This window comes from Pristiophorus japonicus, chromosome 10 (assembly GCF_044704955.1).
Source record: "Pristiophorus japonicus isolate sPriJap1 chromosome 10, sPriJap1.hap1, whole genome shotgun sequence".
In the NCBI taxonomy this organism is placed as follows: domain Eukaryota; kingdom Metazoa; phylum Chordata; class Chondrichthyes; family Pristiophoridae; genus Pristiophorus; species Pristiophorus japonicus.
In genome coordinates, this window is record NC_091986.1 from 53,829,236 (window position 1) to 53,854,673 (window position 25,438).

Here is a 25,438-nt window from a genome sequence, read left to right on the forward strand (position 1 = left end):
GGTGGTGAGCCGCAAGGATGTACGTTTTGGGCAAACACTGGCTTGCGTGTGGGGGAGGGGTGGTTGGATGCCGCTGAAACCTCCAGGACTACCTTCAAGCAGAGTTGGCAACCCTAGTGTCAGCTGTTAAATACCTTTCTCGGCTAGATTGCTTCAACAGAATTGTGCGTTGTTTAACAACAGCTCTGACCAGCACTGACATTCCCTTGGACGCATGATTTTCTGTGCATTTAAAATGAATGCATGGAAGATTGTGCAGAATATGAATCAGGCATACTGGGCTCAGCAATCGAATTCCCAACATGCCCACCCATCAATCAAAGCCCTGCACTGGAAGAGCTAATTGTAAAATTTACTCATCAGCAAACATTTGGTGCACACACTCGCTCCAACATACAGATTTCGCTCCAGAGAATTGTGTCATGAATGTGACCGTAGCAGTAACTATTAAGAGACTGAATGAAGTCAGCTGGTACCAAGTGGTTGATGAGAATAGAACGAACATGGGGCAGTATGAAATTTTTGTCTGCTATGGATGACATGACCTACATAATTCTTGTCACGGGGCCAATTTCCTGACCTTTCGCTGCTAGTGGTGATTCTCGGAGTTAGCCATGCACATCAGGAAAAACGAGAGGAAAAATGGATAGAAATCATGCAAAGCACACCCACAATATACATGGCCCTATGATATGATCGCTGATAACGTGATTTTTATGTTTATCGCACGTCTATGATAAACATGTTTTATCCGGAAGAAAATGAGACAAGTGATTTCAGATATTATAAAATTATACCCACTGGCAGTATCAAAATTAAGATTATTGCAAAGATATAGAACAAAATCAGGAACTTAGCAGCAACACTATTTCAGGGCATCATTCCTTCCTCAGACAACACCACCAAAAACAGATGAACTGGTTAGTCATTGCAGTCCTTCGTATCTTGCTGTACACAAAATGACTACCACCTTTGCTTACGATAACAACAGTGCCTGCCAGTCAAAAGAAATTCAATGTATGTAAAGTGCTTTGGAACATCATGGGAACTGTGATCAGGTGATGTACAAATGCAAGTTATTTTTCTAACTAACATTTTTTGAAGTGTTCCAAACATTGCTGTGGAAAAGCATTCATAGCTGCCCAGGAATAAGCCACAAATAGTAATGAAACTGAAAGAATAGAGACATCTGTAACATCCGTAAAAAGCTTACTATATTGGTATAACATTGAGCATTGATGTGATGTATCATTAAATCACTGAATCTAATCCACATAAACGTTTTAATCACTTTCCTGCCCAGTTTTCGACTGAAGTCTGATTGACTCAAGCTATCTGATACGTCACACAAGTGAGCATTCATTCTGTCCAGAAAACAATTGTTGGCTCGCAATTCAACCATCTGGTTATCACAACAAAACCTGATCCACACACAGGCATTTGTAAACAACGATCATTTGATAGAAATCAAGAGTAAGGAACCCCACTGATGATTTGTTGAGGGGCACTTTGGATCATTTCAAGTCTCTTGTCATCACCGAGGTTGGGATAGAAACATAGAAACATAGAAAATAGGTGCAGGAGTAGGCCATTCGGCCCTTCTAGCCTGCACCGCCATTCAATGAGTTCATGGCTGAACATGCAACTTCAGTACCCCATTCCTGCTTTCTCACCATACCCCTTGATTCCCCTAGTAGTAAGGACTTCATCTAACTCCTTTTTGAATATATTTAGTGAATTGGCCTCAACAACTTTCTGTGGTAGAGAATTCCACAGGTTCACCACTCTCTAGGTGAAGAAATTCCTCCTCATCTCAGTCCTAAATGGCTTCCCCCTTATCCTTAGACTGTGTCCCCTGGTTCTGGACTTCCCCAACATTGGGAACATTCTTCCTGCATCTAACCTGTCTAACCCCGTCAGAATTTTAAACGTTTCTATGAGGTCCCCTCTCATTCTTCTGAACTCCAGTGAATACAGGGATCAGCTAACTCAACACAGATCAGTGACTAAACCTGGAACCTTGTTGGATTGTATGGCTCATGTTTCAGATTGGAACATGCATTTACCCACAAAGCCATTGGAAAACTACTTACCCTTAACTGATACTTTAATGATTGGTTCAAGTATTGGAACAGGATAGCCATTAAGTGAGATAGATTGATGCTGATTAATCAAATTATTACTGGAATGTGACATTAATAATTAGGGCAACATAAATTTTGGTCCTAGAACTTACTGTTGCTGGGACTGAGAAATAAATGACTTCAGATGTGGAATGTTGGCAATTCATGATATTGGAAAGTTATGCTGAATTTGCAGGTCCTTTTCATCCAGTTCAGGCCAATAATGGATCCCCTGCACTCCCCACCCCGTGTAAGTTCACTTCTACTGTTTAATAGCCGGTGAAATTTGATTAGTAGGAAATCCAGCCAAGTTCAACAGTCTTAGACTGGTCATGTTTATTTTGTATTTCTTTCCAAGTAATAGCTTGAGCTAGATCTTCGCAGGTTACTAAGAGCAATAGTTTTTCATCCTGTCTTTCCTCTAGCAGCTTGGTTGGAGAACATGGTAGAATGAGACACCAGTACAGGCAGGGTGAGGCAAGGAGTTGGCCTCAATGAGGCGAAAGAATTTCCATCAGTAACTTACATATCCAAATACCTTCTTGGCTTATTTCCTGAATAATCTTAAATGTACATGGCATGTGACCTGCAAGCATTTCACTGCCAAATCTAACTTTACCACCTCAAGATTTACTACAATCCCTCATCAAGGAACCTGTGAAGTATGGAAGAACTCCACAAGTCTGAGTACTGTGAGCTAAAATTGATGTGACCTTAGTTTCTTCAATATTACTCCAGAGTGCCTAAGCTGCATGGCAGACAACCTTTTATACTCTCTTGCACGAGGTGTGCAGGTGACCCATGGGCCTCCAACAGTAGCGCCCTCTGGAGGCAAGTCTTACACAGTTACACTGTTTACATATATAATATCACCCTGCCCCCTCTCCCCATCCCAAAGTCTTTGATACAAATTATTTATAAGTTGAGACGATCTGGGGTCCTATGCTCCCTGGTTGATCGTCTGAGTTCAAACTCTGGCTTGAGTGAATTGATCGGACCATTGCTGCACTGCAGTGCGGCTGGTCTGACAGGACTGTTGGGAATGGTGGGTTCATCCTCTTGATTGACAGCAAGGTCGATTGGTGGTTGGCTGTGTGTTGGTGGATCGATGATGGTGATGTCCTCTTCAGGTTGTTCCTGGTTGTCGGTGAACCGCAGTTTGGTCTGATCCAAATGCTTTCTGCACGTTTGCCCATTCAGTAGATTGACTATAAACACTCTATTCCCCTCCTTGGCCAAGACAGTGCCAGCGACCCATTTAGGACCATGACATAATTGAGGACAAACACAGGGTCGTTAACCTTAATGTCACGTGATACAACCGCGTGATCGTGGTACATATTTTGTCGGTGGCACGGGATTTCCACATGATCATTTAGATCCGGGTGGACTAGGGAGAACCTGGTTTTGAGTGATCTCTTCATTAACAATTCTGCAGGGGGAACCCCTATGTGCGAGTGGGGTTGCGTCCGGTAACTGAGCAGAACCCGAGATAAGCGGGTCTGCAAGGAGCCTTCCGTCACGCATTTCAAGCTCTGCTTGATAGTTTTGTCTGCCCGTTCTGCTTGACCATTGGATGTGGGCTTAAATGGGGAAGACCTGACATGCTTGATGCCATTGCGGGTCACAAATTCGTTGAATTCCGAGCTGGTGAAACACGGTCTATTGTCACTGTTGGGCAAGCCATGGGTGGCGAACATAGCCTGGAGGCTTTCAATGGTGGCAGTGGATGTGTTGGATGACATGATTACGCATTCAATCCATTTAAAGTGAGCGTCCATTACAACTAAGAAAAGCTTTCCGAGAAAGGGGCCAACAAAATCTACGTGGATCCTGGACCACGGCTTGGAGAGCCATGAACACAGACTCAATGGAGCCTCCCTTCATGCATTGCTCAATCTTGAGCACATGTTGCACTGGTGTATGCATGACTCTTTAAGTCCGAGTCAATGCCGGGCCACCAAACATGCGACCTGGCTCTATCTTTCATCATGACTATGCCTGGGTGTGTTTTGTGAAGGTCGCATATAAATGTTTCCCTGTCTTTTTTTGGCAAAACCACGCAATTACCCCATAAGAGAGAATCCGACTGGATGGACATTTCATTTTTGCGTCGGTGAAACGGCTTAATTTCATCTTGCATTTCTGCAGGAACGGCCGACCAGCTCCCATTGAGGACGCAACTTTTTAACAAGTGATAGCACAGGATCTTGACTGTTCCAGGTACTGATCTGGCGAGCAGTGACGGGTGACCCCTCACTTTCAAAAGCATCCATGACCAGAAGCAAGTCTGTGGGCTGCACCATTTCCACCCCGGTAGTGGGCAATGGTAGCCGACTGAGGGCATCAGCACATTTCTCTGTGCCTGGTCTGTGGCGGACAAAGGATTTGATAAGGGCAGGGAAAATAGAGTATGAGACGAAGCTTGCAGGGAACATTAAGACGGACTGCAAAAGCTTCTATAGATATGTAAAGAGAAAAAGGTTAGTAAAGACAAACGTAGGTTCCCCGCAGTCAGAATCAGGGGAGGTCATAACTGGGAACAAAGAAATGGCAGACCAATTGAACAAGTATTCACTAAGGAGGACACAAACAACCTTCCAGATATAAAAGGGGTCAGAGGAACTGAGGGAAAGCTTTATTAGTCGGGAAATTGTGTTAGGGAAATTGATGGGATTAAAGGTCGATAAAGCCCCAGGGCCTGATGGACTGCATCCCAGAGTACTTAAGGAGGTGGCCTTGGAAATAGCAGATGCATTGACAGTCATTTTCCAACATTCCATAGACTCTGGATCAGTTCCTATGGAGTGGAGGGTAGCCAATTTAACCCCACTTTTTAAAAAAGGAGGGAGAGAGAAAACAGGGAATTATAGACTGGTCAGCCTGACATCGGTAGTGGGTAAAATGATGGATTCAATTATTAATTATTGTCATAGCAGCGCATTTGGAAAGAGGTGACATGATAGGTCCAAGTCAGCATGGATTTGTGAAAGGGAAATCATGCTTGACAAATCTTCTGGAATTTTTGAGGATGTTTCCAGTAGAGTGGACAAGGGGGAACCAGTTGATGTGGTGTATTTGGACTTTCAGAAGGCTTTCGACAAGGTCCCACACAAGAGATTAATGTGCAAAATTAAAGCACATTGGATTGCGGGTAGTGTGCTGACGTGGATTGAGAACTGGTTGTCAGACAGGAAGCAAAAAGTAGGAGTAAATGGGTACTTTTCAGAATGGCAGGCAGTGACTAGTGGGGTACCGCAAGGTTCTGTGCTGGGGCCCCAGCTGTTTACATTGTACATTAATGATTTAGACGAGGGGATTAAATGTAGTCTCTCCAAATTTGCAGATGACACTAAGTTGGGTGACAGTGTGAGCTGCGAGGAGGATGCTATGAGACTGCAGAGTGACTTGGATAGGTTAGGTGAGTGGGCAAATGCATGGCAGATGAAGTATAATGTGGATAAATGTGAGGTTATCCACTTTGGTTGTAAAAACAGAGAGACAGACTATTATCTGAATGGTGACAGATTAGGAAAAGGGGAGTCATGGTACATCAGTCATTGAAGGTTGGCATGCAGGTACAGCAGGCGGTTAAGAAGGCAAATGGCGTGTTGGCCTTCATAGCGAGGGGATTTGAGTACAGGGGCAGGGATGTGTTGCTACAGTTGTACAGGGCCTTGGTGTGGCCACACCTGGAGTATTGTGTACAGTTTTGGTCTCCTAACTTGAGGAACGACATTCTTGCTATTGAGGGAGTGCAGCAAAGGTTCACCAGACTGATTCCCGGGATGGCGGGACTGACTTATCAAGAAAGACTGTATCAACTGGGCTTGTATTCACTGGAGTTCAGAAGAATGAGAGGGGATCTCATAGAAACGTTTAAAATTCTGACATGTTTAGACAGGTTAGATGCAGGATGAATGTTCCCAATGTTGGGGAAGTCCAGAACCAGGGGTCACAGTCTAAGGATAAGGGGTAAGCCATTTAGGACCGAGATGAGGAGAAACTGCTTCACCCAGAGAGTGGTGAACCTGTGGAATTCTCTACCACAGAAAGTTGTTGAGGCCAATTCACTAAATATATTCAAAAATGAGTTAGATGTAGTCCTTACTACTTGGGGGATCAAGGGGTATGGCGAGAAAGCAGGAATGGGATACTGAAGTTGCATGTTTAGCCATGAACTCATTGAATGGCAGTGCAGGCTCGAAGGGCCGAATGGCCTACTCCTGCACCTATTTTCTATGTTTCTATGTTTCTAACATAGCCATAGGTGTACAATGTTAATGCCCAACTTTGGATGTGGGATGAAGCATTGGTGTTTATACCTTTGATTTTTGAAAACAGTGGTCGGTTTCAAGCTCAAACCGAAGTCGAAATAGATATTGGTGCATTTTCTTAACTCCATATACACATGCTAATGCCTCTTTCTCAACCATACTTTTGGCTCTTTCAGCCGTGGACGGACTTCTAGATGCATATGCAACCGGTTGAAGTTTGCTGTAACACACAGCCGACCCCGTCCGAAGATGCATCACAAGCTAGCACTAATCGTTTACACGGGTCATACAGTACAAGTAATTGATGAGAATAAAGTAGGTTTCTGGCCTTCTCAAAGGCTGTCTCTTGAGATTCACCCCAAATCCAGTCATCACCCTTAAGTAGCAACATGTGCAACGGTTCCAGCAAAGTGCTAACCCGGTCAGAAAGTTACTAAAATAGTTGAGGAGTCCCAGCAATGAACGCAGCTCCGTCACATTCTGTGGTCTGGGTGCATTCTTGATGGCCTGTCTTTCAGTCCGTGGGTCTGATGCCGTCTGCCGCAATCTTTCTCCCCAAAAATTAGACCAGGTGCCAGGAAAACACACTTGGAGCGTTTCAGCCTGAGTCCCACTCTGTCTAGTCGACTTAGAACCTCTTCCAGGTTGTTCAGGTGTTCGGTGGTGTCACGACCGGTGATCAGGATGTCGTCTTGAAACACAACGGTGCGTGGAACCGATTTCAGCAGACTCTCCATGTTCCTTTGGAAGATGGCAGCAGCCGAGCAAACCCCAAAAGGGCACCTGTGGTATATAAACAGTCCTTTGTGCGTGTTGATGCACGTCAATCTTTTAAAAGATTCAGCCAGCTCCTGTGTCATGTAGGCGGAGGTTAGGTCCAACTTGGTGAACGACTTCCCCCTCCCGCTAACGTTGCGAACAGATCATCCATCTTGGGTAGCGGGTACTGGTCTTGTAACGAGATTTGGTTGATTGTTACCTTGTAGTCTCCGCAGATTCTGACTGTGCCATCACTTTTCAACGCCGGAACAATCAGACTGGCCCACTCGTTGAACTCGACTGGCGATATGATTCCCTCTCGTTGAAGTCTGTCCAGTTCAATCTCTACTTTCTCCCTCATCATATATGGAACCGCTCGAGCCTTGTGATGAATGGGCCTTGCATCGGGGACTAGATGGATCTGCACCTTTGCGCCTGTTAAGTTGCCGGTGCATGGTTCAAATAGTGCCGGAAACTTGCTCAGCACTTGGGCGCACAAGGCATCATACACTGAAGATAGTGCTTTGATGTCATCCCAGTTCCGCCGGATCTTTCCCAGTCAGCTTCTGCCGAATAGCGTTGGGCCATCGCCTGGTACAATCCACAGTGATAAATCATGCACAGCTCCATCGTACGATACCTTAACTGCCGCACTGCCAATATCTGGTATAAGCTCTTTAGTGTAGGTGTGCAGCTTTGTCTGAATCGGGCTCAGTTTGGGCCTTTGTGCCATGTTGCCCCACAGTTTCTCAAAAGCCTTCTGGCTCATAATTGACCGACTCGCCCCCGTATCCAACTCTATCGATACTGGAATACCGTTCAATTTGACTGTCAGCATGATAGGAGGGCTCTTAGTGGTGAAGGTGTGTACCCCATACACTTCTTCCTTGGGTTGAGTTGCCTCTCTTGTTTGTTCTGCATGGTCCACGCCAGATCGATCATCCTCTGCCGACTTTGCCACGTGGTGAGTCGCAGCACTCTTGCACATTCGCTGGAGGTGCCCCATTGTTTCGCAGCCTTTGCACACATAGTGCTTGAATTGACATTGATGGGCTCGATGATTATCCCCGCAGTGCCAACACGGTGTTAATGGATTTGTATTCACGCCCGATGGCGAACTCTGAGTCATCCTAGGTCTTGCAGCTGCAGACGTGTAGGCCCTACCATATGCAGTTCTGCTTGCTAGCGATGTTAGTTTATGCACAGTACTTGCTGGTGAGCTTCAATGCTGGGAAGATATCTGTCTGGTATTATCGCTCATGGATATGAATGCCTGGGCTGTCGTGATGGCCTTGCTCAGGTCTATGGATTCGGCAGACAGCAGCTTGTGAAGAATGACCTCATGGTCGATGCCATGCACAAAAAAGTCCCACAGCATTTCCCCCAAAAATCCACCAAATTTGCAAGTTCCCGCAAGGCGTCTCAGGTCGGCGACATAAGTCGCCACATCCTGGCCCTCGGAGTGGTGCTGCATGTAGAAGCGATACCTGGCTATTCAGATGCTCTCCTTCAGCTTGAGGTGGTTCCAAACCAGCGTACACAACTCTGTATATGTCTGCTCTGCTGGTTTCTCCGGTGCTAGCAAATTCTTGATGAGGCTGTATATTGTGGACCCACACACGGTGAGGAGACTCGCCCTGAGCTTGATCGCTTTATTGTCCCCATCCAGCTCGTTGGCCACGAAGTACTGGTCGAGGAGCTCAAAGAAGGCTTCCCAATCATCACCCTCAACAAATCTCTCTAAAATACCAACGGCAGCCATGACCACGTGAAAGTTCGTAATCTGTTACTCGTCGCCAATTGTTAAGAATGGAAGAATGGAAGAACTTCACAAGACTGAGTACTGTGAGCTAAAACTGATGTGATTTTAGTCTCTTTAATACAACTCCAGAGTGCCTAAGCAGCATGGCAGACAACCTTTTATACGCCCTTGCACGAGGTGTGCAGGTGACCTATGGGCCTCTAACAGGTGGAAATGTTTACATACATAACAGAACCCGTGTTCATTATCAAGGCTTTGTTCAGCCTTTATGTTCATCATCAAGCCTATCAGTAGCAGCACCTCTATCCCTATCACTGTGATTCCTTCCTTCTTTCACACTTCCCCCACCACACCTTACTCTACAGCTCTACCCCTTCTTCTCCTACATTAATCTCAATGTGTCAATGAAGCTCTCCAAGCCCTTCACTTCCCTCTCCTTACCATCCAACTTCCCACCTCTCGCCTCTTTCTTCCCATGATCATCAAACTATCACTGTCCTGTGGTATTGTCCCTACTTTTTTCAAAGTAGTCAACATTACCCCAATGCTTAAAAAAACCACCTTACATCCCTCCACTCTAAAATTACCAATCTATTTCAAATCTTCTATTCCTCTCCCAAAGTCCAGGAACTCTTTGGCCGGAATTTTCTGGAGTACATGTGGGTGCAATTGGAGGCAGGTCGGAGGGAAATGTTAAATAAGTTGTAGCAGGTCAGGAAACCACCATCCTCCCCCGCACCCCCCCCCCCGCCCCCATGTACCTTTCCCTCGGCGCGTTTGCCTGTGCGGCAGCAACCCAATTAGCAGAGGCGGGTAACCTCATTCAAATCATTAACAAGTACTTGTCAGACCCTTAAGTGTGTTTTTCAGCCTACCTTTCAAATTCTCAGCACACATTTAGCTTTCTACAGGCTACAAATGTTTGCAGCAAAGTCACCATCCAGTCTCACCTCATTGGTACAATCTATCAGACTACAGACAGTTCGCTCCTCTGATCTCTACTTCACCTGCCATCTAATCCATCAGCATGGGTGGCGTTTATATTGTCTCACCCTGGTCCACAATAATCATATTATAGGCAGTCCCACGAAATCGAGGAAGACTTGCTTCCACTCTAAAAGTGAGTTCTCAGGTGACTGTACTGTCCAATACGGGACTGTACAGTCCAATGCCGCAACACCAGGCACACCAGACCACCAACAACAACACCACCAACCTTCTCCTCACCCACCTGATGCTGCACAGCACAGAGGGCATCAGTGCAGGGCTGCACCGCGCTGGAGTCGATACCCCCAACATAGGGTATACAGGCAGAGGATGAGCTTCCTCAACATGACTGAGCAGGAGTGCTTCAGGAGGCTCAGGCTATCGCATCAGGTTGTCACAGACATTTGCACATTGCTCGAGCAAGACCTGCATCCCAGAGGGTCGGGTGGGCATGCTTTAACAGTGGCTGTCAAAGTCACCAGCGCCCTCAGCTTCTTCGTCTCAGACACCTTTCAGGGATTTGCAACAGTTATTTGCGGTATCTCACAGTCAGCTACCGACAGATGCATCACTCAGGTCACCGATGTCCTGTTTGACAAGTCAGCCAATTATATAAACTTTACCACTGATGAAGCCAGTGTTACTCAGTGGATGCTCAGCATTGCAGCTCTGGCTGGCTTGATCGATTGCACACATGGGCCATCAGGGCACCCATCATACCCAGGTGTCTTTGTGAACCGTACGGGCTTTCAATCCCTCAATGAGCTGCTGGTCTGCAACCATAGGAAGATCATCATGCATGTGTGTTCCAAGTTCCCTGGCAATCTGCCCTTCCTGAGCTCTTCACTCCTCAAAACAGAATTTCCAGCTGGCTGCTTGGAGACAAGGGCTATCCACCGAAGACGTGGCTCATGACACCCTTGAGGAGGCCAAGGACTGAGGGCCAGGAGGGTTATAACGAGAGCCACATGTCTACCAGATATGTCGTGGAGTAAGCAATCGGCATGCTCAAAATGCACTTCAGATGTCTTGACAGATCTGGAGGAGCCCTTCAATATGCACCAGCCAGTGTCTCCAGAATCGTCATGGTCTGTTGCACACTGCACAAAATTGTGCAGCAGTGAGGCTTAGCACTGCATGAGAGCGCACAGCATCTTCAGAAGTGGAGGAGGAGGTCGAACACGAGGTAGAGATGGCACCAGCCCAGGATGGCTTCATAATGGCCAGATTTACTTAACTTGCTCCAGTGCACCCATATGGCTGCACATGATCTACTAAGTTCTCCTGCCACCCCACCCCTTAAGTGCACTACAGGACACTCCTACAATGATCAAGCCATTCCTGTCACCCAAACCCCATAGCTTGAGGTTAAGTAATATCTCACCATTCACTCCAAGTGACAAGGCCACTTACCAAGTAGCATGCAAAGATGAATAAGACGGGAAAATGGTGCATAAAAATACATTTATGTTCGTCACAAATATAACTGAAACTTATCATTAATATTTGTTCATACACCCATGTGCATACCCTATACATCTAGCATTGTGTCTTTTTTCTTCTCTGAGTGCTTCTATGAGGTGCAATCCCTGTGGCTTCACAGAGGTAGAGGCATTGGATTGGCTCACTTCCCTGCTGCAGCTGCATAAACACTTTTGGCGGACGTACTCTGGGTTTTGGAGCCTGTGAGAGCCCTGACAAAGTCTGCTCTTCCTGCAACTGTGCAAGGGCAGACTTGGCCATCAGGATCCGAGGAACCATGTGGGGCTTTGACTGAGAGGGAGGCAATGGAGGAGAAGTGTGAGCCCTCCATGAGACTCCCACTTCCATGTCCTCTCTCACCATCATTCCTCTCATTGGCCATCTGCAGTTTCCTGCTAGCAAGGATCAGAGAGCACCCTGCTGCACAGCAATGGGGCAATGAAGTTCTAAGTCAACATTTATATCCCTCATTTATATTTAAGTGCGCCTAAAAAAACCTTCCAGATTCTCTAGCTCCCTGCAGGTCGTTTGCAGCTCGGCGCGGCGCAGCAGGAGCTATAGGGGTCGGAGCCAGGTCCCTGCGCTGAAAACAGTGCCGGTACCTCTGCACATGCACGGTACAGTGGGCGCGCATGTGCAGTAGCTCCAGGCGCCAAAAACTTTGTGGGAGGGGCCGAAGCACGCAGCCCCTAGCCCTATGGCCTCACTGGGGCTGCGTGAATAAGGCTCCTCCCACGGCCAGCTCCTGCTTCCTCCCGACCCGACTCGACTCCCGCCCCCGGACCGGACCGGACCCGACCCGACTCCCGCTTCCCCCCTGCCCCCGGACTGGACCCGACTCCCGCTACCCCCCCCGGCCCCCGGACCGGACCGGACCCAACCCGACTCCCGTTCCCCCCCCCCCCCCCGCCCCCCGCCTCCGGACCGGACCTGACACCGACCCAACTCCCGCTTCCCCCCCCCCCGCCCCCGAACCGGACCCGACCCGACTCCCGCTTCCCCCCCCCCCGCCCCCGGACTGGATCCGACATGACCTCCCTCCCCCCGACCTGACCTCCCTCTCCCTCCCTCCCCCCGACCCGAACCGAACCGACCTCCCTCCCACCACCCCCCCCGACCCGCGCTCCCCCCAACCCGACCTAACGCAACGCCACCTACCTGTAAATCTGGTGCTGGGGACGGGCCCTGCCCGAAGTCTTGGGCCCGGCCGGGCCCGGCCCATTCAGCCTCCCCCCCACATCTCCTTTCACCCCCCCATCTCCTTTCACCCCCCATCTCCTTTTCCCCCAACATCTCCCTCCCCCCCTTCTCCTCCTCCCCCTTCTCCTCATCCCCTTCTCCTCCTCCCTCCCTTCTCCTCCTCCCCCTTCTCCCCCTCCACTTCTCCCCCCTTCCCTTCGTCCCCCTCCCCTTCTCCCCCTCCCCTTCTCCCCCTCCCCTTCATCCCTTTCTCCCCCCTCCCCTTCTCCTTCTCCCCCCTCCCCTTCACCCCCCTACCCTTCTCCCCCCTCCCCCTTCTCCCCCCCCATTCTCCCCCCTCCCCTTCTCCCCCCCCTCCCCTTCTACCCCTCCCCTTCTCCCCCTACCCTTCTCCCCCCCTCCCCCCTCCCATTCTCCCCCCTCCCCTTCTCCCCCTCCCCTTCTCCTCCCTCCCCTTCTCCCCCCCTACCCTTCCCCCCCTTCTCCCCCCTCCCCTTCTCCCCCCCTCCCCTTCTCCCCATCCCCTTCTCTCCCTTCCCCTTCTCCCCCTTCTCCCTCCCTCCCCTTCTCCCCCTTCTCCCCCATCCCCTTCTCCCCCCTCCCCTTCTCCCCCATTCTCCCCCCTCCCCTTCTCCCCCCTCCCCTTCTCCCCATTCTCCCCCCCTCCCCTTCTCCCCCCCTCCCCTTCCCCCCTCCCCTTCTCCCCTTCTCCCCCTCCCCTTCTCCCCCTTCTCCCCCATCCCTCCCCTTCCCTCCCTCTGCTCCCCCCTCTCTCCCTCTACTCCCCCCCTCTCTCCCTCTACCCCACTTCTCGCTGTCAGAAACACAGACACTGACAGACAGAGAATGAGAGACACACACAGACAGACAGACAGAGAGATAGAGACACTGACAGAGACACACTGGGTGGGGGGCATCCCGGTGCTGCAGTCGGTAAGTAGAAAATGTTTTATTTATTGATTTAAAAAAATATATTTCTTATTAATTTTTTTTGATTGATTTATTGGTTGATTTATTGATGTTTTTATCATTTATTATTGATGATGGCTCTTTATTTGTAAAACTGAAGTGTTTAATGTTTGTAAACTTCCCTTTAAACCACCCCCCCTCCATTCTCTATGCCTGATTTGTAACCTACGCCTGATTTTCTAAAGTGTAGACAAGGTTTTTTCGAGCGTACAAAAATCTTCACTTACTCCATTCTAAGTTAGTTTGGAGTAAGTTTTCACTGACGAAACTTTGAAAACAGGCGTAAGTGGCCGGACACACCCGCTTTTGAAAAAAAAATTCTGTTCTAACTGACTAGAACTGGAGCAAACTAAATGACGAGAATTCCAATTTCTAAGATACTCCGTTCTACACCAGTTGCTCCTAAAAATCAGGAGCAAATCATGACAAAACTTGGGGCCCATATTCCTGCTTTTTCCTCATACTCCTTGATGCCTTTTGTTTCTAGAAATCTATCCAGCTCCCTCTTAAATATATTCAGTGTCTTTGTCTCCACAGCCTTCTGTGGTAGAGAATTCCATAGGTTCACCACCCTCTGAGTGAAAAAATTTCTCCTCATCTCGGTCCTAAATTTCCTACCCCGTACCCTGAGACTGTGACCTCTTGTTCTAGACTTCCCAGCCAGGGGAAACATCCTCCTGCATCCATTCTATCAAACCCAGTCAGAATTCTATACGTTTCAATGAGATCCCCTCTCATTCTTCTAAACTCTAGTGAATACAGACCTGTCGACCCAATCTCTCCTCATATACTTATTGCGCCATTCACATACTTGGAACATCTCTAAGCTCTTCTCAGACAATAAAGTAATTAAGAATAACCCATTGTACAAGAGCTTGGTTAGGCCTCAGTTAGAATACTGTGTCCAGTTTTCGTCTCTTCACATGGTAGTAATGAGGTTTTGGAAAGGGTGCAGAGAAGGCCCAAAAGATTGATACCAAATTTAAAGTATTTTAGTTATCAAGATAAGCTCAAAGAGTTAGGACTCTACACACTTTAGAAAAGCATAGACTTAAGGGTGACTTGATCGAGGTTTATAAGATGATGAAGGGAATAGATTGTGCTTGTGTCGACAGGTTGTGTAGACAGGTTGTTTCAATTGAATAGGTTAGGGAGTGGCAGGGGTCACAATCTCATGTTATGTAAGGCTAGATATAGGTTAGATGTTAGGAGGTGGTTCTTTTTCCAGGGATTAGTAAACTTGTGGAACAGACTGCCATCTTGTATGGTGAATGCTGATTCACTAAATTCCTCCAAACAAGAGCTGGATGGTGGTTATATATTAATGTTACACAGTACATACCTTTTAATGAGGTGATCACCATCTAAGCTTCTGGCTTGGGTGGTGATCACCTCATTAAAAGGTAGGTACTGTATAACATTAATCAGGGTTAGAGTGGTCTCCTAGACTAGTTTTGAACACCGAAAGCGATCAGAGAGGAATTTTCCAGATTTTTGTCCCCAGGTTTTGTCTGCTTTTTCACCAATCCCAGAGATTACATGACCTTTGTGTGGGATGGAGAGTGTATCTATTATGATTCACAAGGCATTAGAGTTATTCAAGGACCAGTTAATCATTTCTTATCTGTCATTGTCGTGTGTTCGTATGAAGTGGAGTTATCCCCAGTGTCCTGGCCAATATTTATTCCTCAATCAAAATCACTAAAACAGATTATCTGGTCATTATCGCATTACTGTTTGTGGGAGCTTGCTTGTGCGCAAATTGGCTGCCGCGTTTCCCACATTATAACAGTGACTACACTCCAAAAGTACTTCATTGGCTGTAAAAAGCTTTGAGACGACTGGTGGTCATGAAATGCATGTCTGTCTTTCTTTCTTGTACAAAATTCAGCAGCCAATTTGCACATTGCAAGCATCTAAAACAGCAATGAGACCTGTTTTTAGTGATGTTGGTTGAGGGACAAATGTTGATTAGGACACAGGGATAACTTCCCTGTTCTTTAAATAGTGCCATGGAATCTTTTACACTCACCTGACAGGGCAGTTGGGACCTTGATTTAATGTCTTATCTGGAATAGTGCACCTGTGACAATGCAGTACTTACTCAGTACTGCACTGAAGTGTCAGCGAAAATATGTGCATTAGTCTCTGGAGTGGAGCTTGAATCTATAACTGCTGGCTCAGAGGCAAGAGTGCTCCCATTGAGCCAAGACTACCATCCACATAAGAACATAAGAACATAAGAAATAGATCATTCAGCCCCTAGGAGTAGATCATTCTGCTCCACCATTCAATAAGATCATGACTGATCTTCGACCTCAACTCACTTTCCTGCACTATCCCCCTATCTCTTGATTCCCTTAATATCCAAAATTCTATCAATTTCTGTTTTAAATATACTCAACGACTGAGCCTCCATAGCCCTCCAGGATAGAGAATTCCAAAAGACTCACTATCCTCTGAGTGAAGAAATTTCTCCTCATCTCAGTCCTAAATGTCTGACCCCTTATTCTGTGACCTTTGGTTCGAGGCTGCCCAACTAGGGGAAACAACATCCCTGCATCTACCCTAGTCTACACAATCTCTCCTCCGAGGACAATCCCGCCACCCCAGAAATCAGTCTGGTGAACCTTTCTCTACGTCAGATTTAATATCCAGTATAGTTTAGTAGTATTAGGCAGTCTACGCCAAAAAAAGATGAGTTCACAGGTGCTTCAATGAGGGACCTGACATTCTAGGTCTCGAGCTACAGCTTGAAGGGTGGAAGATGACTGTGCGTGAATTCCTTTGCACACCAGCCACCACACGGGCTTGACAGAGCAAGGCCATGGTCCTGTGGCAAAGGTTAACCAAAACGATTGGAGTCCAAGCTCTGCAGTGCCATCCCCGGGCCACAACCCCGCAGTTGTTATATGCTGCGCCGCTCCTGGGCCACGACTCAGCCGCTCCTGGGCCATGATCCCGCCGCTCCTGGGCCATGATCCCGCCGCTCCTGGGCCATGACCCCGCCGCTCCTGGGCCATGATCCCGCCGCTCCTGGGCCATGACCCCGCTGCTCCTGGGCCATGACCCCGCTGCTCTTGGGCCATGACCCCGCTGCTCCTGGGCCATGACCTCGCTGCTCCTGGGCCATGACCCCGCTTCTCCTGGGCCATGACCCTGCCGCTCCTGGGCCACGACTCAGCCGCTCCTGGGCCACGACCCCGCCGCTCCTGGGCCATGATCCCGCCGCTCCTGGGCCATGATCCCGCCGCTCCTGGGCCATGACCCTGCCGCTCCTGGGCCACGACTCAGCCGCTCCTGGGCCATGATCCCGCCGCTCCTGGGCCATGACCCCGCCGCTCCTGGGCCACGACCCTGCCGCTCCTGGGCCACAACCCCGCCGCTCTTGGGCCAGGACGCCGCCGCTCCTGGGCCATGACCCCGCCGCTCCTGGGCCATGACCCCGCCGCTCCTGGGCCATGACCCCGCCGCTCCTGGGCCATGACCCTGCCACTTTTGGGCCATGACCCCGCCGCTCCTGGGCCATGACCCCGCCGCTCCTGGGCCATGACCCCGCCGCTCCTGGGCCATGACCCCGCCGCTCCTGGGCCATGACCCCGCCGCTCCTGGGTCACGACAACATCGATCCTGCACTGCTTACCGCCTTCGATCACCACTCCCCGCTGACCTCGATCTCCGCTCCCCCCTGACCTCGATCTCCGCTCCCCCCTGACCTCGATCTCCGCTCCCCCCTGACCTCGATCTCCGCTCCCCGCCGACCTTGATCTCGGCTCCCCCCTGACCTCGATCTCCGCTCCCCCCTGACCTCGATCTCCGCTCCCCCCTGACCTCGATCTCCGCTCCCCCCTGACCTCGATCTCCGCTCCGCCCGGTCTCGATCTCCGCTCCCCTCTGACCTCGATCTCTGCTCCCCCCTGACCTCGATCTCCGCTCCCCCCTGACCTCGATCTCCGCTCCCCCCTGACCTCGATCTCCGCTCCGCCCGGTCTCGATCTCCGCTCCCCTCTGACCTCGATCTCTGCTCCCCCCTGACCTCGATCTCCGCTCCGCCCGGTCTCGATCTCCGCTCCCCTCTGACCTCGATCTCTGCTCCCCCCTGACCTCGATCTCCGCTCCGCCCGGTCTCGATCTCCGCTCCCCTCTGACCTCGATCTCTGCTCCCCCCTGACCTCGATCTCCGCTCCCCCCTGACCTCGATCTCCGCTCCCCCCTGACCTCGATCTCCGCTCCTCGCCGGTCTCAATTTCCGCTCCCCCCTGACCTCGATCTCCGCTCCTCGCCGGTCTCGATCTCCGCTCCTCCCTGACCTCGATCTCCGCTCCTCGCCGGTCTCGATCTCCGCTCCTCCCTGACCTCGATCTCCGCTCCTCCCGGGCTCGATCTCTGCTCCCCCCTGACCTCGATCTCCGCTCCCCCCTGACCTCGATCTCCGCTCCCCCCTGACCTCGATCTCCGCTCCTCCCTGACCTCGATCTCTGCTCCCCGCCGGTCTCGATCGCGGCTCCCCCCCGGTCTCGATCTCCGCTCCCCCCTGACCTCGATCTCTGCTCCCCCCTGACCTCGATCTCCGCTCCCCCCTGACCTCGATCTCCGCTCCCCCCTGACCTCGATCTCCGCTCCGCCCGGTCTCGATCTCCGCTCCCCTCTGACCTCGATCTCTGCTCCCCCCTGACCTCGATCTCCGCTCCGCCCGGTCTCGATCTCCGCTCCCCTCTGACCTCGATCTCCGCTCCCCCCTGACCTTGATCTCGGCTCCCCCCTGACCTCGATCTCCGCTCCCCCCTGACCTCGATCTCCGCTCCCCCCTGACCTCGATCTCCGCTCCCCTCTGACCTCGATCTCTGCTCCCCCCTGACCTCGATCTCCGCTCCCCCCTGACCTCGATCTCCGCTCCCCCCTGACCTCGATCTCCGCTCCGCCCGGTCTCGATCTCCGCTCCCCTCTGACCTCGATCTCTGCTCCCCCCTGACCTCGATCTCCGCTCCGCCCGGTCTCGATCTCCGCTCCCCTCTGACCTCGATCTCTGCTCCCCCCTGACCTCGATCTCCGCTCCGCCCGGTCTCGATCTCCGCTCCCCTCTGACCTCGATCTCTGCTCCCCCCTGACCTCGATCTCCGCTCCCCCCTGACCTCGATCTCCGCTCCCCCCTGACCTCGATCTCCGCTCCTCGCCGGTCTCAATTTCCGCTCCCCCCTGACCTCGATCTCCGCTCCTCGCCGGTCTCGATCTCCGCTCCTCCCTGACCTCGATCTCCGCTCCTCGCCGGTCTCGATCTCCGCTCCTCCCTGACCTCGATCTCCGCTCCTCCCGGGCTCGATCTCTGCTCCCCCCTGACCTCGATCTCCGCTCCCCCCTGACCTCGATCTCCGCTCCCCCCTGACCTCGATCTCCGCTCCTCCCTGACCTCGATCTCTGCTCCCCGCCGGTCTCGATCGCGGCTCCCCCCTGACCTCGATCTCCGCTCCTCCCTGACCTCGATCTCTGCTCCTCCCGGGCTCGATCTCTGCTCCCCCTTGACCTCGATCTCCGCTCCCCCCTGACCTCGATCTCCACTCCTCCCGGTCTCGATCTCCGCTCCTCCCTGACCTCGATCTCCGCTCCTCCCTGACCTCGATCTCTTCTCCTCCCGGGCTCGATCTCTGCTCCCCCATGACCTCGATCTCCGCTCCTCCTGGGCTCGATCTCCGCTCCCCACTGACCTCGATCTCTGTTCCCTGCCGGTCTCGATCTCCAGACCTCACTGCTCCTCCTCCACCTGGGTCCTGATTCCGCCGCTGGTCTCGTTCCTCTCCAGTGGGCTGCCTGGACTCCGATAATATCAATCCAGTTGCCCTCCTCGATGCGGTTGCACTCCCAGACCAGCTCGCGCTGCTCCCTGCAGTGCCTGGCTCCTTCTTTTATCCCTGACCTGCTGCGATGGTGTTCCTCGCAGTTATAATATAAAGCTAGCCAACATTTGTAGTCCCAAATGTGAAGTGAATCAAAGGAAGAGGAAAGTTAGAAATGTTTTATTCTGGCACAACATTTTCAGTGCACTCGGGAAGAAATAGGAGCGTCAGGTTATTATAAGTTCAACTCCATAAGGAGATCTTATTTTGTTTTACTTCACTTTTCAGATTATAAATGTTGCTTAGCTTTATTTTCTGGGGATAAATTTTACCAGTGTGCACACAAGAAATCTTAGGCATGCACCCCATCATTCTCCATTGATGGACAATGGTGAGAAACTCGCCCATGATTCCCTAACATGTGCTCTCAGCAGGCAAGGGTCCATGCTGTAAAATCTATTCTCTTGTTTCAACTGACCATGAAGAGCTGCGATTATTCGTGTCAGTAAGAAGCAATAGAATCTGTAGCTGGTAAGCATTGCCCAATGATGTGTTTGAATGTGCCTGCAAAGAGCTCCATAAGCCCCCATCCCACAGTGATCTGAGACAGATTTTGCTTATATACCTATTAAAATGCCATGGGTACTGCACCTTTACATGTAGCATCATTTGAGAACTGAATGTCTGAAATATTTTGTCAGCAACGCAAACTAGCTCTTATTCCTTTCTCCTGAAAGGGAGACTATTAAATATTTGGGACAGTATTTAAAAACCAAAATTCCTCTTGTTTTTGAGATCCAGCTTTAATTTTGTGAATAGGAACAGGTATTGCAAATATGCATATAAGTTTGCAATTTTTAAAACTGCCCCTGCATGCATAATTCTGTAATTATATTAATGACACAATTGACCTCTCATGGCATTGCACATGAATAAATTTTTTAAACTATATTATGTTTTGAATGATCTACACTTATATATTTCCTGCTATTCATTACTCAATGGTCAGTACCATATATCTCTTATTTTTATATGCAAAATGTTGAACCTTGGTGCCACATTTTTGAAGGACTTCTTTTTGTTCTGTAGTCCAAGGGAAAACCAGTTGTAAATGCTCTAAGATGTCATTATAATATAATCTCTTGTTACAGTCATGTGCTTACCTCATTAAATCTTTTCTGGCATTGAATCCAGGAGCTCCTGACAACACCCCTACTGCTCACTTCTTGGGCGATCTCCAGCCATGCGCTCTTGGTTTCTCTGGATACTCTTTACATGTCACTGCCAGAGAATCCATGCGTTCTCTGACTCCCTGGATTATGACCTCCAGGGGGACATCTGAGAACCTGTGACTCCTTCTGTCACTGTGACTCCATGTTTGCTTGCACCTACACAAATCTCTGCGACATAGACCAATAGCCACCTCTCCCAACCACCTTTTTGTCTCCTCCAACAACCTTCAACTGGGATGTGTGCAAGACTCCTGGAAATATCTGAGACAAAAATGAGTCATTGGTGACACCATCAGACACACTGCATTTAATTTGCTTGGAAACCCGCAAGACTGTTTCAATTGATGTAATCGAATTATACGCACAGTGCAGAACGCGCCATTGAAATCTTGGGGCTGGCGACCCGTTACACAGCCCGCACACACCTGCCCCAACTCCAAGGTAAATATTCCGGCCATAGTCTCCAAAGCCGGGCACAGAACAATAAGGTAACACAACAGATAAAAACATAAGAAATAGGAACAGGAGTAGGCCATACGGCCCCTCAAGCCTGCTCCGCCATTCAATAAGATCATGGCTGATCTGATCATGGCCTCAACTCCACTTCCCCGCCCACTCCCCATAACCCCTTATCCCCTTATCGTTTAAGAAACACTCTATTTCTGTCTTAAATTTATTCAATTCCCCAGCTTCCACAGCTTTCTGAGGCAGCAAATTCCACAGATTTACAAGCCTCAGAGAAGAAATTTCTCCTCATCTCTGTTTTAAATGGGCGTCTCCTTATTCTAAGATCACGCCCTCTAGATCTGTGGAATCTGTATGGGTAGAGCTGCGGAGCACCAAAGGGCAGAAAACGCTTGTGGGAGTTGTGTACAGACCACCAAACAGTAGTAGTGAGGTTGGGGATGGCATCAAACAGGAAATTAGGGATGCATGAAATAAAGGTACAGCAGTTATCATGGGTGACTTTAATCTACATATAGATTGGGCACATCAAACTGGTAGCAATTCGGTGGAGGAAGATTTCCTGGAGTGTATAAGGGATGGTTTTCTCGACCAATATGTCGAGGAACGAGCTAGAGAGTTGGCCATCCTAGACTGGGTGTAATGAGAAAGGATTAATTATCAATCTTGTTGTGCGAGGCGCCTTGGGGAAAAGTGGCCATAATATGGTAGAATTCTTCATTAAGGTGGAGAGTGACAGTTAATTCAGAGACTAGGGTCCTGAACTTACAGAAAGGTAACTTCGATGGTATGAGACGTGAATTGGCTAGGATAGACAGGCGAATGAAACTTAAAGGGCTGACGGTGGATAGGCAATGGCAGACATTTAAAGATCACATGGATGAACTTTAACAATTGTACATCCCTGTCTGGCGTAAAAATAAAACGAGGAAGGTGGCTCAACCGTGGCTAACAAGGGAAATTAGGGATAGTGTTAAATCCAAGGAAGAGGCATATAATGCAGCAAACTGAGGACTGGGAGAAATTTAGAATTCAACAGAGGAGGACAAAGGGTTTAATTAGGAGGGGGAAAATAGAGTATGAGAGTAAGCTTGCAGGGAACATAAAAACTGACTGCAAAAGCTTCTTTAGATATGTGAAGAGAAAAAGATTAGTGAAGACAAATGTAGGTACCTTGCAGTCAGAATCAGTTGAATTTATAATGGGGAACAAAGAAATGGCAGACCAATTGAACAAATACTTTGGTTCTGTCTTCACTAAGGAAGACACAAATAACCTTCCGGAAATACGAGGGGACCGAGGGTTTAGCGAGAAGGAGGAACTGAAGAAAATCCTTATTATTCAGAAAATTCTGTTCGGGAAATTGATGGGATTGAAGGCTGATAAATCCCTATGGCCTGATAGTCTGCATCCAAGAGTACTTAAGGAAGTGGCCTTAGAAATAGTGGATGCATTGGTGGTCATTTTCCAACATTCTATAGACTCTGGATCAGTTCCTGTGGATTGGAGGGTAGCGAATGTAACCCCACTTTTTAAAAAAGGAGGCAGAGAGAAAACAGGGAATTATAGACTGGTCAGCCTGACATCGGTAGTAGATAAAATGATCGAATCAATTATTAAGGATGTCATAGCAGCACATTTGGAAAGAGGTGACATGATAAGTCCAAGTCAGCATGGATTTATGAAAGGGAAATCATGCTTGACAAATCTTCTAGAATTTTTTGAGGATGTAACTATTAGAGTGGACAAAGGAGAACCAGTGGATGTGGTGTATTTGGACTTTCAAAAGACTTTTGACAAGGTCCCACACAAGAGATTAGTGTGCAAAATTAAAGCACATGGTATTGGGGGTAATGTATTGACGTGGATAGCGAACTGGTTGGCAGACAGGAAGCAAAGAGTAGGAATAAATGGTTCCTTTTCAGAATGGCAGGCAGTGACTAGTGGGGTACCGCAAGGTTCATTGCTGGGACTTCAGCTATTTACAATATACATTAATGATTTCGATGAAGGAATTGAATATAATATCTCCAAGTTTGCAGATGACACTAAGTTGGTTTGAAGTGTGAGCTGTGAGGATGATTCTAAGAATCTGCAGGGTGACTTGGACAGTTAGTTGAGTGGACAAATGCATGGCAGATGCAGTACAATGTAGATAAATGTGTGGTTATCCACTTTGGTGGCAAAAACAGGAAGGCAGAATATTAACAGAATGGTGACAGATTAGGAAAAGGGGAGGTGCAACAAGACCTGGGTGTCATGGTTCATCAGTCATTGAAAGTTGGTATGCAGGTACCGCAGGCGGTGAAGAAGGCAAATGGAATGTTGGCCTTCATAGCTAGGGGATTTAAGTATAGGAGCAAGGAGGTCTTACAGCAGTTGTGCAGGGCCTTGGTGAGACCACACCTTGAGTATTGTGTGCAGTTTTGGTCTCCTAATCTGAGAAAGGACATTCTTGCTATTGAGGGAGTGCAGTGAAGGTTCACCAGACTGATTCCCGGGATGGCAGGACTGATATATGAAGAAAGACTGGATCGACTAGGCTTATATTCACTTGAGTTTAGAAGAATGAGAGGGGATCTCATAGAAACATATAAAATTCTGATGGGATTGGAAGGAAATTCTGCAGGAAGAATGTTCCTGGCTTTGGGGAAGTCCAGAACCAGGGATCACAGTCTAAGGATAAGGGGTCAGCCATTTACGACCGAGATGAGAAGAAACTTCTTCACCCAGAGAATTGTGAACCTGAGAAATTCTCTACCACAGATAGTTGTTGAGGCCAGTTCGTTAGATATATTCAAAAGGGAGTTAGATGTGGCCCTTACGGCTAAAGGGATCAAGGGGTATGGAGAGAAAGCAGTAAAGGGATACTGAAGTTGCATGATCAGCCATGATCATATTGAATGGTGGTGCATGCTCAAAGGGCCAAATGACTTACTCCTGCACCTATTTTCTCTGTTTCTATGTTCTAGTCTCCCCCATCAGGAAACATCCTCTCTGCATCTACCTTGTCAAGCCCCCTCATAATCTTATACGTTTCGATAAGATCACCTCTCATTCTTCTGAATTCCAATGAGTAGAGCCCAACCTACGCAACCTTCCCTCATAAGTCAACCCCCTCATCCCCGGAATCAACCTAGTGAACCTTCTCTGAACTGCCTCCAAAACAAGTATATCCTTTCGTAAATATGGAAACCAAAACTGCACGCAGTATTCCAGGTGTGGCCGCACCAATACCTTATATAACTGTAGTAAGACTTCCCTGTTTTTATACTCCATCCCCTTTGCAATAAAGACCAAGATACCATTGGCCTTCCTGATCACATGCTGTACCTGCATACTATCCTTTTGCGTTTTATGCACAAGTACCCCCAGGTCCCGCTGTACTACGGCACTTTGCAATCTTTCTCCATTTAAATAATAACTTGCTCTTTGATGAGCTATCATAGTCTTTATAGCTTGCTCCTTAATTAATGAATCTTAGGGGCTGTATTTTCGGGTCTTCTGCACTACGTTTTTCGCCCCGGAACAGCAGCAATGGCGGCAGTGAGGTGTTTTGGCTGGGCGGTCAGCCTCCAGCATCCCGCTCAAATTAGGCTATCTAATGATTCCGAGCGAAGAGATTAGTAATGGACTCCTAAGGGAAGTGTGATTGTTTTTTAAAAATTTTTTTTTTTACGATTTGTGTTGTGATGGCAAGGGCAATGTTTTTGGAACGTTTTTGTGGGTTTTTTTAGGTTTCCCCCCTGCCCCCCAGCAGGTGTCTCTCAGAGCACTCTCAGCCAGACCCTTTAGTTCGGATGAGAAACTCCCTAAGAGAGCTGTACAATGCCTCTCTTAGTGCTGCGCCAGTTCACACCCTGTTTTTTCATTCCATTGCTGTCTCTATGTGCCAATATGTGAATAAAGCCCTGTTGTTTCTTTCAATTCTGCCGTAGGTCTATAGACACTTTACAAATATGCAATGCTAATAGTTTTATTAGCGGTAACACTTCTTCAAATGGAAAAGAAAAAGGTGAACAAAGAGAATAGTTTGACTGTTTAATGCACTGAAGAGTGCAGTGTCTTTGTGCATTCAGAAAAGAATGGAGAAACTTTTGCAGGTGCAGCAACATCTGAATGATAAATTTTGCATTTTCGCATGTAGAAAAATATATTGTGCATCGCAGACAAGAGAAACTTACATATCCTTTTTTAATTTTTTTAATTCATTCTTAGGATATGGGCTTTTCTGGTAAGGCCAATATTTATTGGCCATCTCTCGTTGCCCTAAAGTAGATGACGATGGGCCTTCTTTTTGAACTACTGCCACCCATGTGATGAAGGTGCTCCCACAATGCTGTTGGATAGA

The 25,438-nt window shown here is 48.6% G+C and overlaps 1 protein-coding gene across 1 annotated transcript in view; it reads left to right on the forward strand.

Annotated features, from left to right (window-relative positions):
- Nucleotides 1-25,438, forward strand: part of myo16 (myosin XVI) — a 1,091,439-nt gene that overhangs the window by 171,652 nt on the left and 894,349 nt on the right. The window lies entirely within an intron of this gene.